We start from the raw sequence: 25,692 nt of genomic DNA on the forward strand, positions 1-25,692 counted from the left end.
AGTAGGCTTTCACATAAACCCAAAGCAGACCTGTAATGTCTGCAGAAGTTCTCCAGCAGTAATGCCTAACTAATGAAACCTTAAGCCATTGAGAAGGCAAACATATGTCAGCAGTCTTCACGCAACACAGATGTTTGAATTGGCAGGTATGGACAAAAGCTGCGAGGAAACTGGAACCACAACTCATTGAACAAGGGCAAGATCCAAGGCTAAGCAATAACTGAGACTTCCTCCCAACAGACAATGACTGCATTTACAGTACATGCACACATTATTCTGGATAATACTGCTTATCCTGGTTATTGTCATATCCTCCTGGCAGGAAAAGTATTGAAATTATTGACAGAAAATGTTGCATTGCAAATATTTTTGAAAATATTATTTATTTCTATGTCCTCTACACAGGCCAACAGGTTTCGGCGTAGTAGAACGTGGTTTTTGAGATTAAGACCAGAGACTTGTGTCCTCTACTGAGGACTAAAATGAATTGTCGGGACTTCCGAACGACCTGCTTACATTCACCATAAATTCAGTTGATATTCTGGTATAAATTGCCTTCAGGGTACCCAGCCTTGTAAAGCACATGCATGAATTTTCCTGCCAACTCTGTTGTTTGGCAGTGATGCTCACTTTTACTTTATGATGTATGTTTTAAAAGCGCATTATGAAACTATAAGCAAAATAGCTTGTGAATCAGGGGAAACCATGTGGCACAGTCCATAGTGCAGCTGAATTCAACCTCTATATGAATTCTGAATTTGAATTGAGTGACCTCATAAACAAAATTAGCCATTTGGCTAAATTTGGCACATTTACATTACAGAATAGTGATGTTGATCAATGTGTATTGTCCCTGTCAAATAAATAAATAAAACAAAAATAAATTTTTTGAACGGCCCTTCACAATTTGAATGCAAGCTTGTCATGCAGTACCAGACCACAGTGCTGTCTCTGGCTGTTCCACAGCGTAAAAGGTCAGAGAGGCACTCCATGTTCACAGCCCAGTAATCCGTACTGGTCTTGTGTAAACGTGGGCTCAGCCAGCCATGCAGGAAGCACTGTTCCCTCAACAGCCTCCCCGTGTCCATTTCAGAACCTATGGAAAATCAGTTGGGCTAAAAATGTCTTTCTGCCTTTATCAGCCGGTGACCCGCTTTATCTTAAGTGTGAGTTCTCGGGCTGAGAGCCCTGGGCTTGGGCCTCCTGCATTTGGGCCCTTTGTTTTTCGTTCCTGAGTCAGCCTTGTCAAAGGCTCTCATAACTGACTGCGCCTGGTGGCGAACATGTGTAAGCCAAGGTCAGCTTCTGTTGGTTTTTATTGCAGTTTGTTTCGTTTGGATGGAGGAAAGGGCGAAACAGGATCAGCAAGCGCAGACGTTCGGTAGAGAGCTCTGCCCGGGCTCCTGGCACGGGGCCCTTTTCTGAGAAGGGCCGCATTCTCCGCCATTTCTGCCGAGGTGACGTGTTCGGTGTGCTGGCGGCACGCGCAATGAGGAAGAGGGAGTCTGCCACACTCCTGTTTGCTCCTGGTTTCTCTCCCTTCATGAGCCGTTGATAATGTATAATTGCTTCTCTCAGCCTTCCGGGTCATTAGCGAGCCAGTCTGAACCGGGGAGCCCCTGTCTTGCCTGGTTGTCGACTGAGTAGACGTCAGCCTGCGTGACTCCTAAGTGCTTGACCGCGCAGTGGAGAATCCATCAGCACGGGCCCGTGGACGGATATGAAACCGTTAGCGGCAGCGGCTATTACGGTTGAGTGAGAGAACCGAGAGTGGCGGTGCCTCCGCCCCACGCTGCACAGGAGTGCCGAAGTGCCGGGCCAGGCAGGAGAGCAGCGTAATGGAGCGCTGGTTGACCACAGTGTATGTCCCAGCGGGTGTTTCCAAAAAACTGTGATAATGAGGACCTGCTGGTTTTAACGCAGTGCGACAAGGAATGTTTGACCAGAAGCAGCGGGCTCCAGTTCCTCTTGGAGCCACACTGCTAAAATATTTTCCAGTGACGGTAAACAAGAAAACTATCCCATTATATTTAAATCGTTTAGCGACTGACACTTTTCCTATCAATGGGTTCTTTTTGATATGACTGCTGCTTCGAATGGCGATCAAACAAGTCGTTCATTGCTATGTGCTATAAGGCTTTGTACTAAGTTGGGTGAAGGCTTTGCCCTTTTCTTTGTACTAAGTGTCTGTGTATGTTCGGTAGTCTGTTCTTTACTGTCAAAGCACATTCTTGTTTCGATGCCTCTCGGAATTTAACCATGCAGCTTTCTAAGTCGCCATGGACAGTGTCTGCTACATACCAAATTGTAAATTTTAATGTATTTTTGAGGTGATTACAAGTCAACTTGCTGCAACATCATCAGGTAATATGCCTGTTATAAAACATGTGTAGTAGCCCAAAAAGTGGAACACGAATGAATGTGACGTCACAATAATAGAGCATTAAGCCTCCATGTGCCACCAGAACGGCTTGTGTCTGATGTGGTTAAGAATCTACCAGTGTGTGGAATTATGCAGGGGGGATGTGGCACCGTTCTTCTATAAGGAAATCAATCAACTTTGGTGACTGAGAAAGCCAAACCACTGGGTGACCACGCATACTCTGTGGACAGACAAGACACCCCTCATTGCTGGAAAGAAATGGTGCAACCTGGTTTTGTGCAATCACAAAGCAATGATTAGCACTGACCTTGCCCTCTAAGGGATTGAGTGCGCCAAATCCTTTCCAGGAAAATGCACATCATTACGGAACCACCAGAACCCTTCACCATTGGAACAAAGCGCTCTACTTAAGGTCGCTTTACTTGTGCACTCATCCAAGAACAACGTCGAGGATGATTCATCTGGCTACATCACATTTCCCCATTTAATTGTAGACCTTTTCCTTTTCTTTTCTTTTTGGGTCACTGCTTGCAAGCGCCAGTTAATTGATTTGGAGCTGCTCGCCTGTTTAGCCTTGAACCTAATGCATGGTGATCCAGGGGTATGAGTGTTTCCATGCCAACATAACCTCAGGCACTGTTCTTCTTGAAACATCAGGAAGTTGAGCCGTTTTCATCATGGAAGCTCCTGCCAAAATGTTGTCTTGCGGTAGCCATGCTAACCTTTTGTATAAACAACTAGTGTGGGAGTCACAGATGGAACAGCAAGCGCAATAATTAGGATATCAGTCTAAATGCATAGAATCAGATGTGAAGCATGTTAAAAAATCACGTGAAATCAGACGGTCATACATCATTTATAGATCTGATTTTTCAGCTTTATCTGATGTGAGTGTGAACAGAGGCTTTGCGGACAGAACATTGTTTTCCCGACACTTGACGAAGTTCCATTAGCCCCATGGATGTGGGTAGCATTGCGTTTTAAACATCAATCCATGCTCATTTTAATGAGCAAGCTGCCATGGATTAGCCTACTCACAAAGCATGTTAGTTCTTTGCTGGGAAAGGGGCTATTTTATGGTTTGCGGGACTTTCAAAGGGAAAACTTGAATGAGCCACAGGTTTTTTTTTAGCAATTTAGCTAGGCCATGGGTGTTTGCAGCTGGAAATGTGACTGCCTCCAGATTGCGTTTTCCTTGCGGTGGCAGCACAGACTTTAGCATGTTTTCTGTCCCCCCACCCCCCCCACCCCCCACCCCCCACCCACACCCTTATGGTTCTGGAAGGTTCTGAGCGGCTATATAGTGGGCCGTTGTTAGCGTGGGCCCCTGCATCCTGGGGTGTGCATCGCGCCCCCCTCAGCCTTGGGGCACGGCTGTTCGTTCTCGTTGCTCTGACTCAGCCCTCTGTCGTCTCCTCTCCTCCAGGTTCGACATCCGCTGAGGGGCAGGATACGTCAGAGCTCCAAACCCCGATCTCTGCACACGGTCAGTTTCCATCCGCTGAAAGATACCACTCGCCCTGCTCATTTTTTCAGAATGCGAATGTGAATCGAAGGGAAGTGTGATGTCACTTAAAGTACATCCTCATCACACCAAGATGTTTGTGTTCTGTTTGAGGCATTGGTCTTACCTGGGCATTGTTATGTCGTTGTTCCTATTTGAAAACACAAAATGTAATTGACTACTGTTACCTGACTTACCTTGCATATTTAAATACAGACAGTAGGCCTTCCTACTTTTATGTTTTTTTCAAGTGCAAGTTGTCTGCACATGGAATTATGATAATGGAAGTCCTTGACAATCATGTTTAGTGTTTGAGGCTTTGTAGGAACTGATCAGGTTCCATGCGTTGTGTAAAATATCAATTATTTGTCTCATGCGGCCAGAACTCCACCTAGTAAAAAAATCAAACCTGCTTGAGAGAATTGTGGGATACTACTGCCAACGTGTGGTGACATTGCAGTACTGCTTGAGACCTGACACAAGCGCAGCATTGTTTATGAGGGAATTGCCAGTACCCATCATGCCTTTGGGAATTTCCCAAAATTTCTTCCTTTAGCAGTCCCAGTTTATTTTCCGTCGGCCTTAATAAGGCCTTCGTACAGCATACACTAAGCCTTCACGAGCATGCATTACTGCATTATAAACAGTTGTTATTTACCACGAGGTGTGTAAGAGTAATGAATTATGTCGATTAAATGTTATAACATCATGAGAGCCTGTAGTATGCACAGAGAAAACATAATAAAGAAGCTACAAAGGCCATTCACATGGACTCACAGTTAGGAGGAATGAAAAGAGCAGTTTGGGTGCATAGCATACAAGTATGCTGACAAGTATGGTGTGCATCAGTTTTTACCATTTGCATTAACAGAAAAAATTGAGTCAGATATACGGCAATTTGAAAAAGTATTCTTTCTAGTTTCATTATTTTAACTTTCAGTTGCCTTACCATTGAAGTATTTACATTGGTATTTTCTTTATTTTACTGTTTGGTGAAACTTGTGAACATTTTGTAAGTTTCTCACACAATTAACACATAAATGATGCCTTGTTGTGATAATTGATCATGTAATTAGCATGCTAATAATTTGAATCATCTAAAGACTGCTTCTGCTTTCCAATCAGGTGATGGCACATGTCACAATTCATTTAGCATGTAACATGATTCATGTAGTGTGTTTGTGTGTGTGTGTGTGTGTGTATGTGTGCGTCTGTGTGTGTGTGTGTGTGTGTGTGTTACAGTAATCCTTACTGTTATTACAGTGAGACCCCTCTGCATAACATTATGAGTAAATATCAGTTATTTTATTCTGAGCAATTAAAGAATAAAACTTTTGTGCTTTTGTAATAAAATTGTCATGCATGATGTTTGGTAAAAACATTGAAACATTGTGAAAACGTGCAACCATTGCATTTGAAAGAAAGAAAGAGTGAGGAAACCTACAGTAAGCCTGACTCAAACATGAGCTGTCATTACTTTTCCTCCACTAGAGGGTGCTGTTTGTCAGTAAGTGGGTTGTGTGTGTTTCTAAAAAAAAATGTTCCCCGATTGCTTTCCTGAACTTTTTATTTTGAAAAATATGTTTAATGTACACGTGAATTAAGCTACACTGGTGATACGCAGTGAGTACTCTTGCACATTGCACATAATGTTAGGTAGGCTTCCCTTTCATTTTCTATAGTTTATGTCCTTACCTTTGTCCCAGCTTCAAAATTTTGACATCTGGTCCTCGAATGCAATTTGTGAAGGCCTGTCCCCAGCTGTGTTTGGCGAAGGTATTACGTGAGGCACTCGGCGCCTCACGTAGCGCCCGGCTAACGACGACGTACGGGCTGTGCGGAACGGGCCTCCGTCAGGCGCCAGGCGGGGCGCTGACTCACGCGGCGGGAGACGAAAGAGTCAGTGTCGAGTGCAGGTGCCCCGTCTCGCGCGCCGAAAGTGACTGTTGTGCGCTCGTCCCCCGTGATCGTCGCCGGAGGAGCGGGCGAGCGAGGCTGAAGCGCCGCCCGGCTGGCTGCGCAGGTGTCTGACAAAGGCTCTTTCTCCTCCCGGACAGGTGTGCCAAAATGGCTGAACGAGGCCTCTGTGGAGAGTACGGTCGGCCTGCCCCCAGATGGCTTGTTTCTGTAAATATTGCCCCCTCGCCAACTTGTTGTCGAAAGTGTCGGGGGGGAAACCTGCCCTCCAGCTCGTACGCACGGTGGATTCGCTTCAGTTTACCGCCAGAGCCGTGGCTGTTTTTAATGCTGCTGAATCGGTGTTTTAGGCGATTCCTGGAACTGCAAGCTTTCCTGCTAAACGGACGCAGTTTTTTTTTCACTTTTGTTTTGACTTGGCTTTTTTTTTATTGCACGGTGACCCAAAGCAAACCTGATTAAAAAAACAGCGAGAGCATTGCGCAGGATGTTTAGGGTAATTGTGAGGCTAATTGCTGTTTGGGTGAATGCCGTGCATGCTTTCCAGCCTGCGGTTACAGACCATGTGACCTGGGCCACGACGAGGCCTTCTCCGGTCGCAGCCGAACTTGCACAACTTGCGCACGTGCGCACAGTCGCGGCGACCGCGCTCTCTGTGGAACCGGCCCGGCTCCCGTCGGCCGCACCCGCTCGGTCGCGTGCCTGCGGGCGTTCGCACGTGCGCAGTTTCGCGGGGGCCGGGGCCCTGTCACGAAGCTGAAAGCCTCTGGAAATCTCCCGGCGTGTGGCCCTGTGGTTAAACTGGGGATTCGTTGCGTGTGAGGTTAAGGCAGTTTGGGCTCTCTGTGCTCCTCGTTCATCTGGAAATCAGTGGCATGTGCACAAGTCCATTTCACCTTCATGGTTTCATTTATAGTTTTAAAATACTAAACATATTTAATGAAAAATGCACTGAGATTATTTAATGTCTTTTTTTTTGCTGAATTGAATGACAATGATAACTAAGAGAATAATCTATTACCTCCTAGGACGTAAGAGCAGTTTTAGGGATAGGAGAGTTTTTTTTGTTGGGAATTAGGTGCTTCTCTCAGTACACTGTTGTCAAATTACATTGCCTGTGCTGGCCATTTCCGAGCCTTTCTTGTCACCATTTTTCATAAGCGGCTGCCCATATTTGGGCATTTTCCTCCCCGTGGGTGTGACCTGCTGAGCCTGATTACAGGCAACCACTTCCTGCTTTTCATGTCGAGAAAGCGAAGGAGTTGCTTCTCCAGTGCAAGGGTGTGCCTGAAGGAAGTGCTTTCTCACTGCTTCTGATGGCAGCTGTCAAACAGACCTTATCTCTGTGTGGGTGAAAAAGAGGAATCGATATTATTTGGGGGAGGTACAGGGTGTAGGCTGGTATTTAGTTCTCACAAAAGTTTGCATGGAGTTGCATAATTTAGCAGTCCAACTTTTTTCCCAGTGTCAAAGCTGAAATTGTCTGAAGGCCAGTGAGCAGTTCCTCTGTGTGTTCTGGAGTAAGATACTCTTTGTATCCCCAAGCAGGATCCACACTTTACCTTGGAGTAAGATACTCACTGCACCTCAGAGCAAGATCCATACTTTACCTTGGAGTAAGATACACACTGCATCTCAGAGCAATATCCATACTTTACCTTGGAGTTAGATACTCACTGCAACTCAGAGTAGGATCCACACTTTACCTTGGAGTAAGATACTCACTGCATCACCATGCATGATCCACACGTTACCTTGTAGTAAGATACTCACTGCATCACCATGCATGATCCACACTTTAACTTGTAGTAAGATACGCACTGCATCTCAAAGCAGGATCCATACATTACCTTGGAGTAATATTACTACCCTAGAGTAGGATGATTGGGTGTTGAGGAGTATGTGAGCGGGGTGAGTTCTGCTGAGTCACTGTGCACTCCCACTCTGAAGGGCTCTCCGACCCCTATTGTTTGTGTCGTATTCCTGTGAGTAAATGGTCGAGCCACTGGGTGCTCGACTTGGCTGAGGGCTGCAGGAGGTGGTGGAGCCATGTTCCACATGCACACAGATAGACTTGATGATTCACAGATCTCGTGCTTCATAAGGCCACAATCCATTAACGTGCCTTTCAGTCAGATGTGGCATGCTGTGACTCACCTGCTCTAATGCGATTTGGAGAAACTGAAGCGGAGATCAATATTGCAAGAGCAAAGCCACACCTAGGGCAGTGACACCAGATGACGGGTTTTCGTGGCAGGTGTCCAAACCACTGACCTGTACTTGCACTAATATGCTGTTCTATTTAGATGAGGCCACCACTCGTGTATCGCACTAAAGTCACGCTAAAAGTGCTTTGTGTTGTGTTGTCTGACTGTGGAGCTAAACTTTACAGTAGAATGCTTGGCAGATGGAACAAACGTAGTGATAGATGTGAGTCTTCTTTGAACTGCAGCCCAAAGACCCTGAGGATCGCAAACAGGATAATTGGAGGGGCCGGTAACCTTGATTGCTGTGTCTGCTGCCTGTAACGTACAATGTAGTCATAGTGATGTGGCCCAATGTATGTACGGGTGGAGTGCAAATGATGACCATTTAAGATGAAGCCAGTGCACAGACAAAAGAAGTGCATGCTTGGTATTCCCACCATCAGGCCATGTCTTTAGGTGTGTGTGTGTGTGTGTGTGTGTGTGTGTGTGTGTGTGTTTGTGCGCATGCACACGTGTTGTGTGTGTATTGTGTGTGTGTGTGACACTGTGTGCATGCGTGCGTATGTGTGTGCGTGTGCGGGCACGCAAGTGTTGTGTGTGCGTGTTGTGTGTTTTTGTGTGTGTATACGCACGTGTGTGTGTGCATGCACGTGCGTGTGTTCGTGCATGTGTCTCCCATTTCAGCACAAATGAGCACAGCTTAATCCTTTCTGAGCTGATGTCAAAGTCCCACCTTTCATGTTTGCCTCTAGGCAAATTCTGATTTAAACGCAAACCGGACAAACATTGTTGATTTTGTCTGCAACCGCTCTGCTGTCTGTATTGCCCTAGCTGTGCCACTAGATGGCATACTAGTGAACGTTGCTAATCTGGGAGTCAGTCAGGAAGCCAGTCAGCCACTTGAGTAACTGAGCGACAGACAAACAGAGATACAGACATTACCCTCTGCGTTGGTGGATAAAAAAAAAAAATTATGGCTCAGGAGGTCATAGCAGAGCATTGCTTTGTCACATAATCTCTGCTCTTCCACTTCATTGTGAGAGCAGGTGAGGGTGTCAGAAGGCCATTGTCCAAAGGACAATACAGGAAGAGCAGAGGATGCATTCTTCCCAGGTAGCGACTTTATTAACCTGGATCCTCTGCCCCCAGCCTGTGGCCCATTTCAGCCTTTTCACAACTAGGTCAGGGCAGATCACGTTGCCCACAGCATGATTTTTTTCCTCCGCGTTGTTTTCAGCCTAGCTTCTGGCGTGAGTAGCAGTCGTTCCCCCTGAAACCAGTATTTTTCCATCCCACGGTAACAGGCGCTAGGAGGAACAGTTTCAGCTTAACGTTTCCAAATACCTGAAATCCCCCTAAATCTCCATCCTGTAAAAAAAAACAAAAAAACAGCAAAAAATCACTCATGTACTTTTGGTTTGACGTCCTCGAAAAAGCCCGCGGACCCCGAAATGTTCCCCCCGTGGGCCGCGCCGCCCACGGCCGTCCCGCCCCGGGCTTTTCGGGGAAGGGCGTCGCCTAATTAGCTCGGGGGAGCGCGGCGGCGAACACGGCCTGTCTCTTGTGGGCAGGGCCGGGTCGTTTCTGACGTCGTTTCATGTGGGGCCCGGCCAAGCGCGCGCTCTGCCCCCCCCCCCCCCACCCTCCGTTTGGGGCCGTTTTTGAAACCCGACCCCGCCGAGACGCGGGCGCAAGCGGGAAAGAAACCCCTTTTACGCGCGTGCTCCTGGAGCCGTTTCTGGCGCGGGAGCCGGCTGCTGGCGCGTCGGCGCGCTCGCTGGACGACGGCAGGCCGTTGGGCGCGAGGCGCAGTCGGGAATCTTTGTGCGGTTACGCGTAGCGTTCCTTCCAGGGAACGCATGCCTCGCATTCCAGCCGTCTCCCTTTCATTTTTTTTCCTCCTCCCGTCGTCCCTTTCAGTGCCTGTTTGAAATGGTTCTCTGCCAGTTAGGTCAAATAAAGCACACACAAGCCTCAATTCATGCCTTTCATGGTAGAAAAGGTATGTTTTTGTTAAATGTTTGATATCATTTCAATGGGGGGTTGTTCAGAGCTGAACCTGATATTAGATTTATGATTATTTCTCTCCACAGTCACCGCCTTGCATTTTCCTAAAAATTCTCATGGTGATGGATACCTCGTATTACCACTGAATATGGAACCGGATCCCTGGAATCCCTAACCCTTAATCCCAGATGTAAGGTGTAAGGTTACACAAGCAATTGCTTAAACCAGCCCTGGGCTGTAATTTACCACCTTTTACATAACCTCTCTTACTGCCCCCCAACCCCCCCCCCCCCTCCCAATCGTGGAGAGGATCCCCCCGCCCCCTGCCCCTCACTGCCTTCCCACCATGCTGCTCAGTTCTGCCCCTCCCTCTGCACCGCTGTCTGCGCTGCTGGAATGCTCAATGAGGCAGGAGGTTTTGTAAAGGAACTGGGTCAGGGCAGCAGTGGTGCTTCCTGCTGGATAAGCCCCCTCCCGTGTCCACTAACTGATCAATGACTGCACCTGTTTGATGTCTCACGGGCTCTGAAACAGCAGTAGCTCTAGTCCACCACAGAGCTGGAAAGTGAAAGTACAGAAGCCAGGTATCATCTGTGATATTTTTTGTCACACAGTTCTGCATGACAGAGGCGTGGTGAAAACCCATCTGTTAAACCCAAGCACCGCAAAGAATCTTCACATCCTGTCTACATCAGTTCAGTAATTTGCATCATAACGAGCCCAGATCTTTATATCATGCCGATTGTTGTATAGGTTCTCTTTTTTGAGGAGCTCAATCCTTGCCCCTCAGTGGACACTAAAATGTGATCCAGTCTCTACAGTCAGGAGGTAAGAACACCAGATGATAGCAGGTGAACACGTGCTTTCGCCTCCTCTCCATCCCTGCCCTTTTGCTGTTCCCATGCTTCCTCCACTTGGCGGTCAGCACATACCAGGCACCTCGCAGGATGACGTGCATACCCATAATTCCACTGGTGTCCATCGCGTGCCGCCAGGGCCGTTAACGTAAGCCCGTCGGATCAGTCTGATCCGAGAACTTGGCTGGCAGTGCCAGCACGGCAGGTGGCATCTCCCGGAGCCCTCTGCCATGGACGCGTGGCGCGCGGGCACGAAGGCCGAGAGCGGCGGGGGCGAGTGCCAGCCGGGGGTTGGTGACTCAGGCTGCGTCACCCAGGTGAAGCTGAAACGCGTCGCGGTGTCACCTTTACTTCCGGTGGTTCGCAATGTCGGGCTTGCGATTAAATAGTTCTCGGCTGACGGTACGGGATTCTCATTTTGGTTCGTTTATCAGTGAGAGAAAAAAAAATGGAGCAATGTGGAGTTTGGGGGGAGCATGAAGTTTATTTGTTCACAGAGAGCTGTGAGCGTACAATGCCCTTTTTTCTACCATTACGACAAGGCTGTTTGGAAAACTGAAACCGTTGATATGCTAAGAGGTGTCACCAGCTATTTTTAAAGATAGCAGGTTCAAATCAATCAAACATTTGTTTGTTCTGCAAACATTTCCACTTCTCTCTAGAGTGGTGGGTGTGTAATAGCTATTGTTTTGTTAGATAAGCTAACTTCGCATTTATAACGGAAACCATTGTCACGCGATTCAGTGGTTAATATAGAATATTGTTGCCGGTATTTTTTTCATGTAAACGTGCAGATACCATTTGCAAGTTTTATGAGCTTGTATAAGTTTATATGCTTAAATTGCTTCATGTGCTGTGATGTCACAGAGCCCTTTTATTCTAATTTGTTTGGCGTCATATGTTACCCTCGAGTTTCTGCAGTGAATAAACAGGAGGGCCTCATAAGCCAACCCTGGCTTTGTTTTGTTCAGCATGTTCCCTCTGCGGTAGCAGAGTACCAGGGAACACTGTGGCCCTGCTTTTGGGTACAGTACTTCATCTGAAATGCTAAACTAGACGGCTACTGTGCTGTGGCTTTAATGAATATACAATATCTGCTTTACAACCTCAACCCAGGTGCAGTACTTTTGTTTCATGACTATTAATTCGGTAAATATCCATATGAACTAGTGCTGTGTATGACACTGGGGTTTTAATCAGTTTTTTTTTTTTGTCAGTGATTAACATTTGTGTTAGATTGGCACAGCTACAGTGTATAAGGGCTCAAAAATGAGGATGGCTAGGTGGCGCAGTGGTTAGCACTGGTGCCTTGCAAGAAGGAGGGTTTGAGTCCCGGCTAGCCCAGATCCTCTCTGTGTGGAGTTTGCGTGTTTGTCCCCGCGTTAGCGTGGGTTTCCTCCCATAGCCAAAGCATGTAGCCCAGGGACTACAGATGAAAATTAGCCTTCCTGGCTAACACGTACATTTGCAGAAGCACTGTCCCTGTCAAGTGAGCTAATAAATTAAAAGGGACGGCTTTAGGTTTAGTGTCTCCACCTCTTCCTTGACCACACCCAGGAACTCCATTGAGTGAGAATGTGGCCTCTCAGGTTTTGGTACCTCCTATACGTTCACAGCAGGGCAGCAATCCTTGATGACTCCCAGAGGGCTTTTTGAAGCAATTAGGCATTGTAAACCTGGACTAGGACTGGCATGGCCTGTAATCTGCCATTATGTGGTACTCTGCAATAGGGTGCAATAGATACTGAAATTGAGGTCAAAACATTAGTTTTTAAAGAAGCTAGCAAGAATTCCCACATTGACCAGAGTAGTGTTTGTTTCTCTAGGCTAAGCATTCAGTGTTAATGGACTTGTGGCTGGCCATGTTAAAATGTAATTTGTTATGTCAGTGGTTCTGAAACTTTCATTTACGTGCGAAAGTGTCTTCTCAGGTTGATGCACGCATACAGCTAAACACTTGTGGTTGATACATTGAAGCTGTTACCGTAATAAGCAAACAAGTTTGTTTAGTCAGATCCACCCTTTTATTCCTCAGAATAGCCCTTGGGTTGTGAGTGCGATGAAGATACTTCTGCTGCAAGTTTCAGTGCTGTGTCATCATCTGCAGGGCACACCAAGAGATACTAATTATTAATTATTAATGAATTATGAATGCTTTTTGTTTTTTGCACCAGGGGGGTTGCATCCCCCGTTGCTCAGCAGGTATTCACTCACATTACTGAAGTCTACTTCCTTCTACAGCTCTGCGTTCCTGTCTTCAGCCAACTGAAAGGCATTGGTCATATTTCCTCAACGCAATGCGTTTCGACAGAGTTTGGATGATGCAAAGTTTTCAGTGTTTTCTGTCCTGCACGGGTACTGCTTGACCCTAATGAAGTTACGGATGTTTGATCATAATGTAAATATGCCAGTGAATCATTGTGTGTCTTGAAACATTGAAGGATGTCCTTGCCTCCATGGTTTATGGAAAAGTACAGGACTCAATCAAACACGTTTCTTGGCTACAAATGTCCTCCACGGTGGGCGTTGCAGGACATTTAATGAATGTGGTTTGATTTGCAGATTAGTGTTGTAATATTTGAGCGCAAGCTTTCTTTGTGAATTAATGTCAGTGTCAAACTGTTTTGCTCATAAAAAGTAATGTTTGTCTTGGTATGGCTCCATGTGCCTTCCGGGAATCATGGTGTCTCGCATATTCACACGTGTAGCCAAACTTTGTATAAGGTCTAATGAACGCAATGGCATTATTTGTAGGATGGATGTGCAGTGGTAGAACTGGCTTGTAACCAAAGCGTAGGTTCGATTCGGTAGACATGCTGTGACCTTGAGCAAGTACTAACTGCATGTCAGTATATATCAGCTGTATAAATGGATACAATTAAAGTGCTATGTAAAGTTGTCTAATCGCTGATAGACGCAAATCCTGTAGTGATGTAATTTTGAGTGATGATATTATTCTAGTGGTCTCTGATTTGAAAGAACCTCTCATTAGTTTTTCCTACATGGGGTCGTTATAATTAGAATTGGACTCGTACAGCACAATCAAAGCGGATTTAGGATGGAATGTGGGCTCAGTTCTGGAAAATTATTTGGGGCAAACAGCTTTGAGTGGGGTCAATACTATGTGTACATTTTGAAATGTCTCCCCCCACCTCCACCTCCATTCTCTAATGAGTTTGCTCTTTATTTATCAGAATGAGGCACAGTCTGTCCTGGGTAAGTTGACCCTGGATTGGCTATTGTAGACAGGAAGCGTGAGGTTACTGTATGCCTGCATAACCTACAAGTTACGGGAACGCACGCACACACACACACGCCACTCTCAGAGCCAAACCTTCCATCTATTGCTTCCAGCTCTTTTTTTTTCTCCTGGCAAAAGCCCATATTTGAGAGGAAATGAGCGTGTGAATCAGGGAATGGAACCTACTCTGCCTCTGGCACACAATGGCACTTTGAGAAGAGCAACCTGGGGCTCTTCCCACCACTAATAAAGTACATTTTCACTATTCTCTCTCTCTCTCTTTCCTCTCATTTTCTCAGTCTCTCACTCTCTCTCCTGTGTAAGTTTCCCCTATTGTCTTTTTTCCCTCTCTCTTTCTCTCACTCCCTCTCTGCTGTGTAAGTTTCCTTTTGTCCTTTTTCCCTCTGTCTCTCTGTGTCTCGGACAGGAAGCAGGACTCGAGTGGAAACGCATGCCCTCCGAGCTCGTTCGAGGCGGTCATTCCCATGAAATGCCGCACAGAAAAGGCTTTGGATAGCCCTGAGAATCTTGCTGTTTGTGGTGGGATCCTTTTACCCTCCCTCTTTACCCTGCAGTGTAAGGAATGGGAAATGGTGATCTGGCTGTGGACTAGTGACAAGCTATAGCCTATTCAGTTTGCGCGCCATTGTTTCAGAGATGCGACACCCATCGGGCATGTGTGTAATGTGCGCCGGGGGATTTTCACAAAAGACGTACAAAAATGTGTAGAAACCTGAACCGCCTTAATGTAAGTACAGTACTGCCTCTTTTAGACGTCTTGCTCTAGATGTTTCAAAGTGTTGTTGTCGTTCCTGCAGAAGCTATTATCATCAGCATTCTCCACAGTGAGGGAAAATTAATTCTGACTATCTTACGAGGGGAAGCATTTTTTTGTTGACTTACTGTAAAGCTTGCTGTGCTTCCAAGCAAAGAAGGCAGAATTCATCAGCAACCCTGATCCCCTCAAGATATGGAAATTCACATTAATGTGCAAATGAACTGGGGAGGAGGCAATGAGCAGTTTATAAACTCCCAACCTGATGACAAGGTCCCTGAGACCCCAGCACATCGAATGCATTGTCATTGGTGTTATATATGTGCATTTTTCTCTGCTGCAGATGAATGGCAGTATTAAGCAGCAACAGAGAGCAGGGGATGGGTGGAGTCACAATGGCTGACGGTTTCATTATGCTACCGTTGCAACATTTGAGCGTTGCCCGCGGCGACACTGGCATCTGGCGAACTTGGGGCAGCCCTTTCTCTTGAGTGCTGGCTTTTTGAATGAGGAGCATTCATTCCAGAAAGTTCCAGCTAAGCCCCCCCCACCCCCTCACCCCTCACCCCTCACCCCTCACCCACTTGCCACTCTCTGCTGCCGCACAATGGTGTTTGTTTTAAAAAGGTGAGCCCTGGACGCGGGCTACGCTGTGGAGCTGCGCCCTGCTTACGCAAATCTGGCATTATCTACGCCGATCGTGTTTGCTTTGGATCGGGTCGCCCTTTCCCCGCTGTCACTTAATACGGGCCTGGCCCGTCAAGTGCGCGCCAGAGAGGTCTTTAGAACGTGCAGGCCAGAACCCCCCCCCCCCCCATACCCATCTGTCCACTGGCGGCACGGCATAGGGAGCTATTTTCGGTACGTGGAAAAAAAGACGGCAGCGCACGCTTGTGAGACCGAAGTGCTCAGTTTTACTTAACCTGTCACGCGTTCAGTTTCTTTGCAATGCGTTTAGCAACATTAGGAATGAGATGCAGAACTGGAGTGGAGTTTTGAGATTCCGGGAGCTTCGACTGGTGCTCTTGCACTGAACAAAACAAGTAGCGTCTTTCATTATTCAGAAAATAAGATGTATGCATTGGACCTGGCTGAGTGTTGTTAGTTTTACTGTTGCAGTAGCATTTTGCTTGTCATTGAAAAAGACCTGGGCCCAATTTTCTGAATCCTCAGTAGCCCCATCATTGGAAAGTGCATCACATTAATTTTCTAGTTATTTCCCACAAGCTTTGTATTTAATGTTGTGTTAAAAACCTTCATAACAAGTACCACAAACCTCTTGTAGAAAGGCTAAATGCTTGCTAATGCTGCACAGTTGCTTCACAGGAAAACAAATTTTTCCAGAAAACAAAACCTGTATAAATTTAGCATGTTAGCAGCATTGCATTTTTGTACAGAAAACAAAACCAGTATGAAATTAGCATGTTAGCAGTACTGCACCATAAGAACCATCCTAAAGACTTACTGTAAGTTCTGTTGTGTAAATAGGGCTGATGGTAGTGATAGAAATGGACTTTGGAGCAGGTGGTAGTTGTGTCACAAGGATGAGGTGGCCAGTCCAGACATTTTGCAATGAACTCAGTGTTAGTGTATGTGTGTACATTCCACTGGCTTCCAGGCAATGATTTCATATTGTGCCTTTCTGTTTCCCTTAAAGTCAGACCCTCCTTCTTCTGGCCCTACGCTGAAGGAGAGGAATACCTTGGCAGCTCCCTCAGCCTGTCACAAACTCAGTACTTCCCTGAGCTGCTCAGTATTCCTGGCCACTGCTCTGGAGCTTTCCAACAATCCTGCGAGGGGGGGGGGGGATTTCCTGTTAGTGAGGTCAGCGGTGTGGCTGCAGAGCTACAGAGAGGCTCCGCCCCCTCAAACCTCTCTGGCTGGCCGCGGTACCGTCACCCGAGGCAGCGAGCCTGTTAGGCGGCTGCAGCAGGGCCTCCGTTCTCGGATCATGGAGGAGCAGGGATGCACAGGAATTCCTTATATGGAAAGTCCACGAGCTTTCTGGTGATTTCATCCCCCCCTCCCCTACCCAGCTGATGATGCCATCATTAGATCATCCCTATATCATTAGATCATCCCTATACCTACAACTGCATCATCTTTTTTTTTCCCCAGTTTGTTTTCAGATTGAGTTGAGTCGTCTCTATTTTTACCTCCTGCCTTGTCTGTGACAAATGCTTCAGGAGAATCCACTGGACCACGGTGAGCAGTAGTGCTCTGCGCTGCTTCTGCTACCCCTCAGCGAGGTGAAACACACGTAGCTCAGAAGAATGAGACACAATGCCCAACTCCTGGTGCCCATTTGCATCCTGATTTTTAGAAGTTTCCAAATTTCTGTTTTAAAGCTGCACTATTGGTGTGGAATTTGCGGTCCATCCTATTTCAGTGACCTTTTCCTAGAACACCTTGGACATATTAAAAACAAACCCATGCCTCCTTTACAAGAGGTTCTTGCAGATAGGCAGACCATTCGTCCATGGGTTTCGGATTTACTAGTGGAGTCCTGAATTACGTGCCAACGACTTAGTCATTTCAAATGATCAAATATGCAGCTTGCTACCATGCCTGGCTCATCTGCTAATTGTGCTACTAAGCAGAATTTATGCATCTGTTTGTGTGTATAGCCCACCGTAACCCCATGCACCAACAGGTCTGGTTTATGCGTCTGTTACACGTGGTTTAGGGTACATCTTGGTGCTGAAATCACTGCTGTATGACAGTAAATTGGTATTGAACAGTGGCCACGGTGGCACTGTAGGGTGTGAAACTAGACACCTGCAATGTGTGATGTTCATGACTGGCTTGTTAATGCCAGATTGACCCAGTTTGTGCTAATACAAGTGTTCCTGTTCTGGTGCGGCCCTGGTGTTCTGTTTCTTGGTCAGAGTGTCCCTGATAATCAGTTTGTCTTCCAACTCAGATCGACTAATGATGTCCTGCAAGGCCGGTTAAGATCAGGCTCTGGCTGCGGACACTGTGAGACGTGCAAGCAGTTTCCCGCCCATTTACACTGCAGCAGTTTCATCTAGTATTAATCCTGATTAGTGGCTATTTCAGTCTGGGTTGCTAATACATACACTCCTGCTGCCTGACAAACAGTACTGTAGGTTGGCTCATCACATTGTACCATGAAAAAGCAATCTGAGCTTTTCACAGCCAGGAATAAGCGCTAAAACTACAGCTAAAGGGTTTTGAATTACATCATTTGATTGATGTTTGGGGGTCCAAGATTCAGCGTATGTACATCTGTGGCAGGAACAGAGAACTTAACGACTTAAATCCCACTTCTTGTCGTACTTTGAGAAGTGTGCATTAATCTCCTTGCACAAGACGTGTCTGGGTAGGGAGTGAGTTGTTTTGCTGTGGAGATTATGTAAGAATGGTCTTCTAAATTTAGCCCTGAACAGACTGTTTTGCACCTGCATGAGGCCCGAGCTTAGCGACAATTGGTTGATTTGGCATTTGATGGAACAAAAGAAAGGACGGTCTATAGGCTAATCAAAAGGACTAGGTTCTACACCACAGAGATTTCCATTCACATCCCATCAGAGATTAACCTATTTGCTTGGGTACCAGAGTGTTTCTTTTTCAAATCCGAGACATCGTTTATGCTTACACATTTTTAAAAGTCACGTTTAACCTTCTGTGTAGGAGAGCTTATATACTGTAGCAATGTGCAAATTGCATGTGATACTGACCTGAGAAAAAAGAGAAATGACACTGTGTGTGTGTGTGAGAGAGTGTGTGTGTGTGTGTGTGTGGTGTGTGTGTGGTGTGGGAGTGTGTGTGTGTGGTGAGTGAGAGTGAGTGAGTGTGTGAGTGAGTCGTGTGTGTGTGGAGTGAGTGTGTGGTGTGTGTGTGTGTGAGTGAGTGTGGAGTGAGGAGTGAGGAGGGTGAGTGAGTGGAGTGGTAGTGTGTGTGTGTGGTGTGAGTGAGTGTGAGTGAGTGAGTGAGTGAGTGAGTGGAGTGAGTGAATGAGTGAGTGGTGAGTGAGTGAGTGAGTCTGTGTGTGTGTGTCTGTGTGTGTGAGTGTGTGAGTGTGTGAGTGAGTGAGTGAGTGAGTGAGTGAGTGAGTCTGTGTGTGTGTGTGTGTGGTCACCCACATAAAGGCCGATCTGCTGCACACATTCCATACGGGTGCAGCCTGTGCGATGCGTCACTGCTGTGTTCTTCACCACAGACCGAGGGTTGCTATCTCTGCTGCTTAAACTCTTTTGTCTCCTCTCTCTCCCTCCCTGCATTCCTTTTGAGTGGGGTCAGGTGAATTATGTGCGTTTATGTACAGTTCTGCACAGAGCGCTCGGTTCATCAGGAGCGAAGCTCTCGCCCAAGCGGGCGAAACTCGCTGCGTGACCGCGGGTATCCGCACCGCTACGGCACCGCACGTAGTAAACAACAATTCCGGTTCTGGTCTTATTTATTTATTTTTTTTTTATTTGGAGTGAAAGCAACAGACAGCAGCTTTAGGTTTGATAACCAACCAGGGATTATCTGTTGCATGACTGGACACATTCCACTGTCGTGAGTGTGTCTATTAAGAGCTTTTGCAGTACATGCAGGAGAGATTTGTGATCTGACACCCTGCTGCTCACGTGGGTGAGGAGATTGCCAACGTGCTTGGCCCATTGCTAGACTGCATCACGATCGGGTAGGGCTGGCATTTAGTGTCAGTAGTTATTGGTGCATTTGATTCATGGACAGAGATGCACATGATTTTAAAAAAAAAGTTTATGCAGTAGTTATCATATCCATTGCATGCAATGGGAAATCTGCTCTATACATTTTTTTCTGGCTGTGACATCCAGTTGGTGTATAAATCCAAATAAATTAAAGGGGTAGTTGCTTAGTTACAACATTATAAATGGATCGAGTTGTGCATACTGTACTGACTATAGTATTTATAGTGTTTAGTGGTGCATGTATTTAAAGGGATAGTTCACCCTTGAAATTTGTTGTCATCTTCCAGCTGAGGTGACTATTGTACTATTTTGCGAAGATGTAGCTGGTTTAACTCCAGGACAAATGATGAGTCATACATAGTCTAGCATATTCATCAATGAATTATGTTAATCACACTGAAAAGGTGATTCTGGGAAGTCATGTCTAATACTGACAAGTGACGCTCAGGGTTTTTACCCCCAATCTGCCCAGAATGCACTGTTTCCCTTGAAAAAACACTTTTGACTTTTTAGCCCATTGAAAAATCCTTGAACAAAGTATACAAAATCCTTAGACCTATAACATACAGATTAATTAATTCTCCAGTCATTCACTCCAAGAAGCTACAAGATCAAAAATCACTGTGCTGTATGCATATCTATTATCATATTGCAGTTGGCATATTCTGGGTATTGCTTGTCAGTGAGGATTATGTTTTCATATGGGTGGAGTGATGAGCTCATTTTAAGGCTGATCTATTGGGTAATTGACTCTGTATGTATTCCCTTGCTGAAACAGCAAAGCAGATTGTCACAAGCTTTTTCAAAACAACTTGCTTTCTGGTGCCTTCTACATTTCTCTCAACCAAACATAAGTGTAAGGATAGTATACTGTACTGCAAGTTGTACTAGTTTTACGGAAAGTGGGATACAAGCTGAGGATCAGCCTGTGAGTGACGATGCCCGTTTCCCCTGCAGTTTCAGTCATTGAACCAATTTCGCAATAATCTTGTTTACAGTTCCACTGAATGAGTACCAATAAAGATGCAGTCTGAAGTCAGATTTTTATACATCCATCCATTATCTATACACGCTTATTCCTGGTCAGGGTCGTGGAAGGTTCTGGAGCCTATCCCAGCATGCATTGGGCAAGAGGCTTGAATACATCCGGGACAGGTCGCCAATCGATCACAGGGCGCACACACACATCATTCACTCACACACTCATACCTATGGGCAATTTACGGTGTCCAATTAGCCTACCTGCATGTCTTTGGACTGTGGGAGGAAACCGGAGTACCTGGAGGAAACCCACTTGGACAGAGAGAACATGCAAACTCCACACTGAACAGCTCAGGCCGAGATTCAGCCTTTTAGCTATGAGGCGACAGTACTAACCACTGCACCACTGTGCCGCCCTCAGATTTATCATGTTTATTTTTGCAATCAGATTCAATCAGCTGTACATGAAAGCAGCGGTTTTTGGTTTTTATTTGTTTAAAACAAAGTCACACTTTAAGAGTCAGTAATGACAACATAAAACTCTTTTTTTCCCTGCAAATATAAACGGCTGTAGAAAATCTGATGTTGGCATTCTTTCAACCGAGCTTTGAGTGGCCCTCCCTGTTGACTCATTTCACATTTAGGTACCTCACACTGGCTCAGTAAGTGCCAAATAGGGGCATTACAGAGTACTAAACCGTTGCTTCTATTTTTACCTCTGTTTGGGAGGGTATGTTTATTGGAAAAGGGGGAAAAGTTTGACGGTGGCCAACTCTAACGGCCTTGGCAATGTTATGATAGGGAAGTGAACTTTAGACGTTCTGTAATTGCATACCTAAGATAACGTGACTGAGTGTCATTCTGCATCAACGGGACGCGCCATGAAAATGAGTGTGCTAATTATTGTATTAGCCGTGAGCTGGTATGAACTGAAAAATGTTGTGGTTTGAGAAATGCAGAGGGTCACGAGAATTTTTTTTTTTTTAAACTGTTGAGTATCTTACTAAATTGAATGCCAGACAGTTATTTCCCTTTTGGTGCAGGTAAGCCAAAAGGCATTTAATTCTTGTGGGTACCTATAGGCTAGCCTATAACATAAAGGATGTCTGCTAAATTCAAAGAGGCTGTACATCACCTCAAACTTCTTAGGGGGTTGGAGTAATAAACATGAATCGCGGTTTGTTATTAAGTGCAGTTGTGGGTTTGTCGGATTCCTCCAAAATTAGTTCAGTCTAAGCTGCTGTCTAGACGGAGAAGTTAGCGGAGCGAACATAACAGCTCGGCCCTAGAAGTCAAAGCCAATCAGAATTGGCAGGAAAGTCTCCACTTGTATGTGCGTGCGGGAGGGGAGGGATTTGCTTTTTGGCACTTTTTTTCCTCGTTAGAGCTGAACAAATTACCGGTTTAACCATCTTTGGGTCCACTCCAGCCGTCCAATCGTATCTTTCCTGCGTCCCGCGAGACGGTGGAGATGCTTTATCCGTGATACGCGACTCCCTCGGCTGCAATTGCAGGAATGCGGTCTCTAGGGATCCGGCAACGCACTCGGCTCGTTTGTGCGACAGGAAGCCATAACGTCGTCACGACCACCTAACTGATAGCGTTACTCAAAATAAAAGTCCCTGCCCAGAACAGCTCGGCTGAAGTTGCATCAGGAGGCAGCCAAGCCAAGCTCTAACAGGAAGGGAATTATAAGCCGTTAGTTGTGCAAATGCCTGGCGAAAGCGAGTTCCCACCTTTTTTTATTGACTTGTGTTTTCAAATACTTTATACTTGGGAAAATATTGATTTAAATGAAGTAGCAAATCGTTTTTGAAGATTGTTTTTGTGTTATACTTCTGGCTCTGCAGGCACGTGTTCATAGTTTATTTTTGGTTTCTTTACTCTGGTAAATCCTGGACACCTTGTTTCTTCTCCTACTTGTGCCGATTGCAAAGCATCTCCATCTTGTCATTCTTTTTGATCACTAGTTCTTAGACACTGCAATGGCCCTGCTAATTTTGTTCTCATAGCTCAGAAACGGCCCTTCCGTCTTTACACAAATTTACACCCTTATTTTTCTCTAGCAGGATTCAATATTTATTGTTTCGTTTGGCTGTCAAGGCAATACCATGAATATTAACATGCCCAAATATTCAATTTACCACTGGAGTCTATCATAACAAATAATGTGTATTTTAAAAGTATATGTTAAATAAAACTTTCCAGGTTTCAGAAGCAAAATTTTGATTGATCCCACGTGCATTGATTAAAAGAAAAAAAAAGTTAAACAAATCATCTCCTGTAGGGGTCCTGTAGGTGTGTGCGATGCAGAATGAACAGGAACGGGATGATGATGGTGATAATAGTCTTTCAAGTCTAGCCAGAACTGTCAGGATCACAAACAGAACACTACAGCTGCTAACTTGCATGCTTGGTGCTGAGAGTCGCTGTGTGGCTTGCACCTGTGCCAGTTAAAGTCAACATTTGCCTCCCATGAGGGACTGTACTTTTCAGAAAAGACACTGCAAATTTGCATCTGAGAGTCTTATGGTTTTTTTTAATGGCTCGCACCACTTGCTATTTTCAGGTTGTTTTGGGGGAAAAGCATTTCTTGTAAATGGAGCATGCACTGTGACTAAGAGTCTGAGCCAGGGTCTCCACGTGATAAAAGAATCTGTCCCTGAATTGTGCATCTATTGTGACTGTTAAGAGAGCGTGTTGACTAAAAATTTATCAAATACATTTTCTGTCCACTTTCATTTTTCTGCACTACTGCAAGATATTCTTAAAATGGATCTTCCATTCTCAGGCTAGACGCTGTTTCAACTGATGTATGTTTCAGTCATTTATCCCCTTTTTCATACATCCCCTTGGAATTCTGGTCTGCTGTTGATATTCCTTCAAATGTATGCCATAAATCTTGGACAAAAGAAGTCCAGGTTTCTGCACATTTCTGCACAGGCAGAGATATAGCTTTGCATCATCGAAAATGATACGTACAGTAGTGAATGCCCTTATAAAGGGTAGAAAACAGGCATGCTGTTTCTCAGTGGGTCAGCCGGCTTGCTTGGCACATGAAATCTCTTCATTACAACAGGTGAGGTGGGAGGTCAGGGGTTTGCGCGTTTTTTTTTTTGACACACCGCGTTATTCACGGCCGACGTGCGAGCAGAGCCGCCGAGGGGGTGAGGAGTCTGGCCGCGGTCGCACCGCGGTCGCACCGCGTGACGCGGTCAGGGAGATCCCTCGGATAATCGCTGATGAAGGGGGGCGGGGGGTGGGGGGGGGTCTCAGCTCCCCAGATGCATTGGTGGACCCAAAGGCCTCGTGCCCTTCTTATCCAGGCCAGGTGAAAGGGAGTCTTTGATAACTTGTGCTTGTTAGGGATTCATTGTGCTGTCATCTAATTAAGATGAGAGGACGAACATGCTTGGTTTGAACAACAGGGTGGGAGGCTGCTGATATCTTAGCTGGGCAGGAAGAAAGTTTTGAGTTGAGAGGCACGGCAACAGCGGCCTATACTGTCGGAGAAATTTGCAGGCTGCTGCTCTAGTCTAACAGAAGAACAGTGCCAGAGAGCACGCTCTGCACTGAATGGAAAGGTCGAGGTGTGCCTCCCGGGTTTCCCCTGAAATCAAGAGGAAACTCACCGAGCTCTTCATTTTGATGCTTCTGGCTCGACGACAGGCGGAGCGCTCAAGTGAACTGCGCACAATGCGCGGCTGGCTGCACCAATCAGCGGGTGGGTGAAGTTAAGGGCATAGTCGCTGCCAGGCACTGCCACAGCATTCACCTCACCTCACGCACACCTGGCCGCCCTGGAGCGAGTGTGCGGTAGGTATGTGCACCCATCGCGGGGTGCTTCGTAATGTTTTAATAAAGTTCTTTTTTCAATTCAAATTTGCTCTGAAAAGCAGCCACCCCCCCCCTTTTTTTCTTTTTTTTTGTATTGCAGCCAAGTAGATCAGTGACTCTGGATTCACGTGAACAGCAGCTGGTGAGCATGAGGAAATGCGTGCAAAGTGTTTCACTCCACCTTTTCAAAGTCAACAGACTCGCCTGCAACAGGTTTGGGCGCCTGTCCGCCCCCGGCCCCTCGTTCCCCCGCCTGGCAGATTTTTTTCCACTGGTGTCGCACGCGGCCGCCCTGCCTGCCTGCCAGGCTGAGTAACGCTCCAAAGAACCGCCCGGCTTCCCGCCCCTCCGCCGCGGAGAAGCTGCAGCCGCTGAACGAGCTGCAGAAACGCGCGTCTCGATGTCGGCCCCGCTGGTCTGGACGGTTTCGCCCGTCCGACCGGGGGCCGCGCGCTCCTTCCTGTCTGGCTGCGGTACGGACGGACGTGGCACCGGGGGAGTTGAAAGCGCTCTTTCATCCCCAAAAAATGTCTCACCTTCCCCTCTCTCTCTCTCTCCGGCATGCGAGCCGGTCGGGCCGGGAGTGCGGGAACGGCATTCCTCGCCCTTTTTTTCTGGGAACGGGAATGCGCTCGAGCCTGCGGCCAAGGGCGTCGCCCTCCGGATCGGAAACCGCGCTGGGAAGCACGCGACCGCGGGCTCATCTGCTCCTGTGCGTGCTCTGGTGGTTTAGAGGGAGGGGGGCGAGGGCTGGGGGGGGGGGGGGGTGTTGGGGCACAGGCACAGGTCCACAAATTTGGGGGGAAAAAAAACTTGAACCTGCTTGTCCGCTTCCCCTCCCCTCTTCCGCCCACCTGTGCTGCGGTGCAGGCGGAGGAGGAGACGCCAAGCCGCTACGCCCCGCCGATAGCACGATCGTCACCGCGCAACAAAAGCGCCCCAATCCGCCCTACCGGCTCCCTCTCTTTCAGCAGCTGCGCAGCGCCCCAGAGTCGACGAAGATTTACGGCTCGCAGCTCGACCGCGCATCGCCTCCCAGTACTGTGAAAGACTAAACAAAGTCCGTTAACACGTGCTAGGACTCGGGAGCAAAAAAATCTGCATCCTCTGTCTCATTAAATGCACTTTGTGCTGAGTAGTCACAAAGGCAGACATTTCCTCCCTGTAAATATAGAACTGTGAACAGCACATAATTCATCAGCGGAAACTTTTCGTATGTCCTCATCTCAACTGTCATGTGACCGCTATTTATGCTAAGCCGTTCGGGGAACTCGAACGCAGCATGTTCTCATTTTACAGTA

General features: G+C 46.6%; 1 protein-coding gene across 5 annotated transcripts in view; it reads left to right on the plus strand.

The window, feature by feature from the left end:
- The window catches only part of gng12b (guanine nucleotide binding protein (G protein), gamma 12b), a 55,151-nt gene that overhangs the window by 17,073 nt on the left and 12,386 nt on the right, over nt 1-25,692 (plus strand). For 3 of the 5 annotated variants that reach the window (XM_064330598.1, XM_064330599.1, XM_064330601.1), the window contains one exon: nt 3,810-3,869. The exons of the other annotated variants lie outside the window; for them this stretch is intronic. The gene's annotated coding sequence lies outside the window, so the exon portion shown is untranslated. The remainder of the gene's footprint in view (nt 1-3,809; nt 3,870-25,692) is intronic. 5 annotated transcript variants of the gene reach the window in all.

Source organism: Anguilla rostrata, chromosome 4 (genome assembly GCF_018555375.3).
Source record: "Anguilla rostrata isolate EN2019 chromosome 4, ASM1855537v3, whole genome shotgun sequence".
NCBI lineage: Eukaryota > Metazoa > Chordata > Actinopteri > Anguilliformes > Anguillidae > Anguilla > Anguilla rostrata.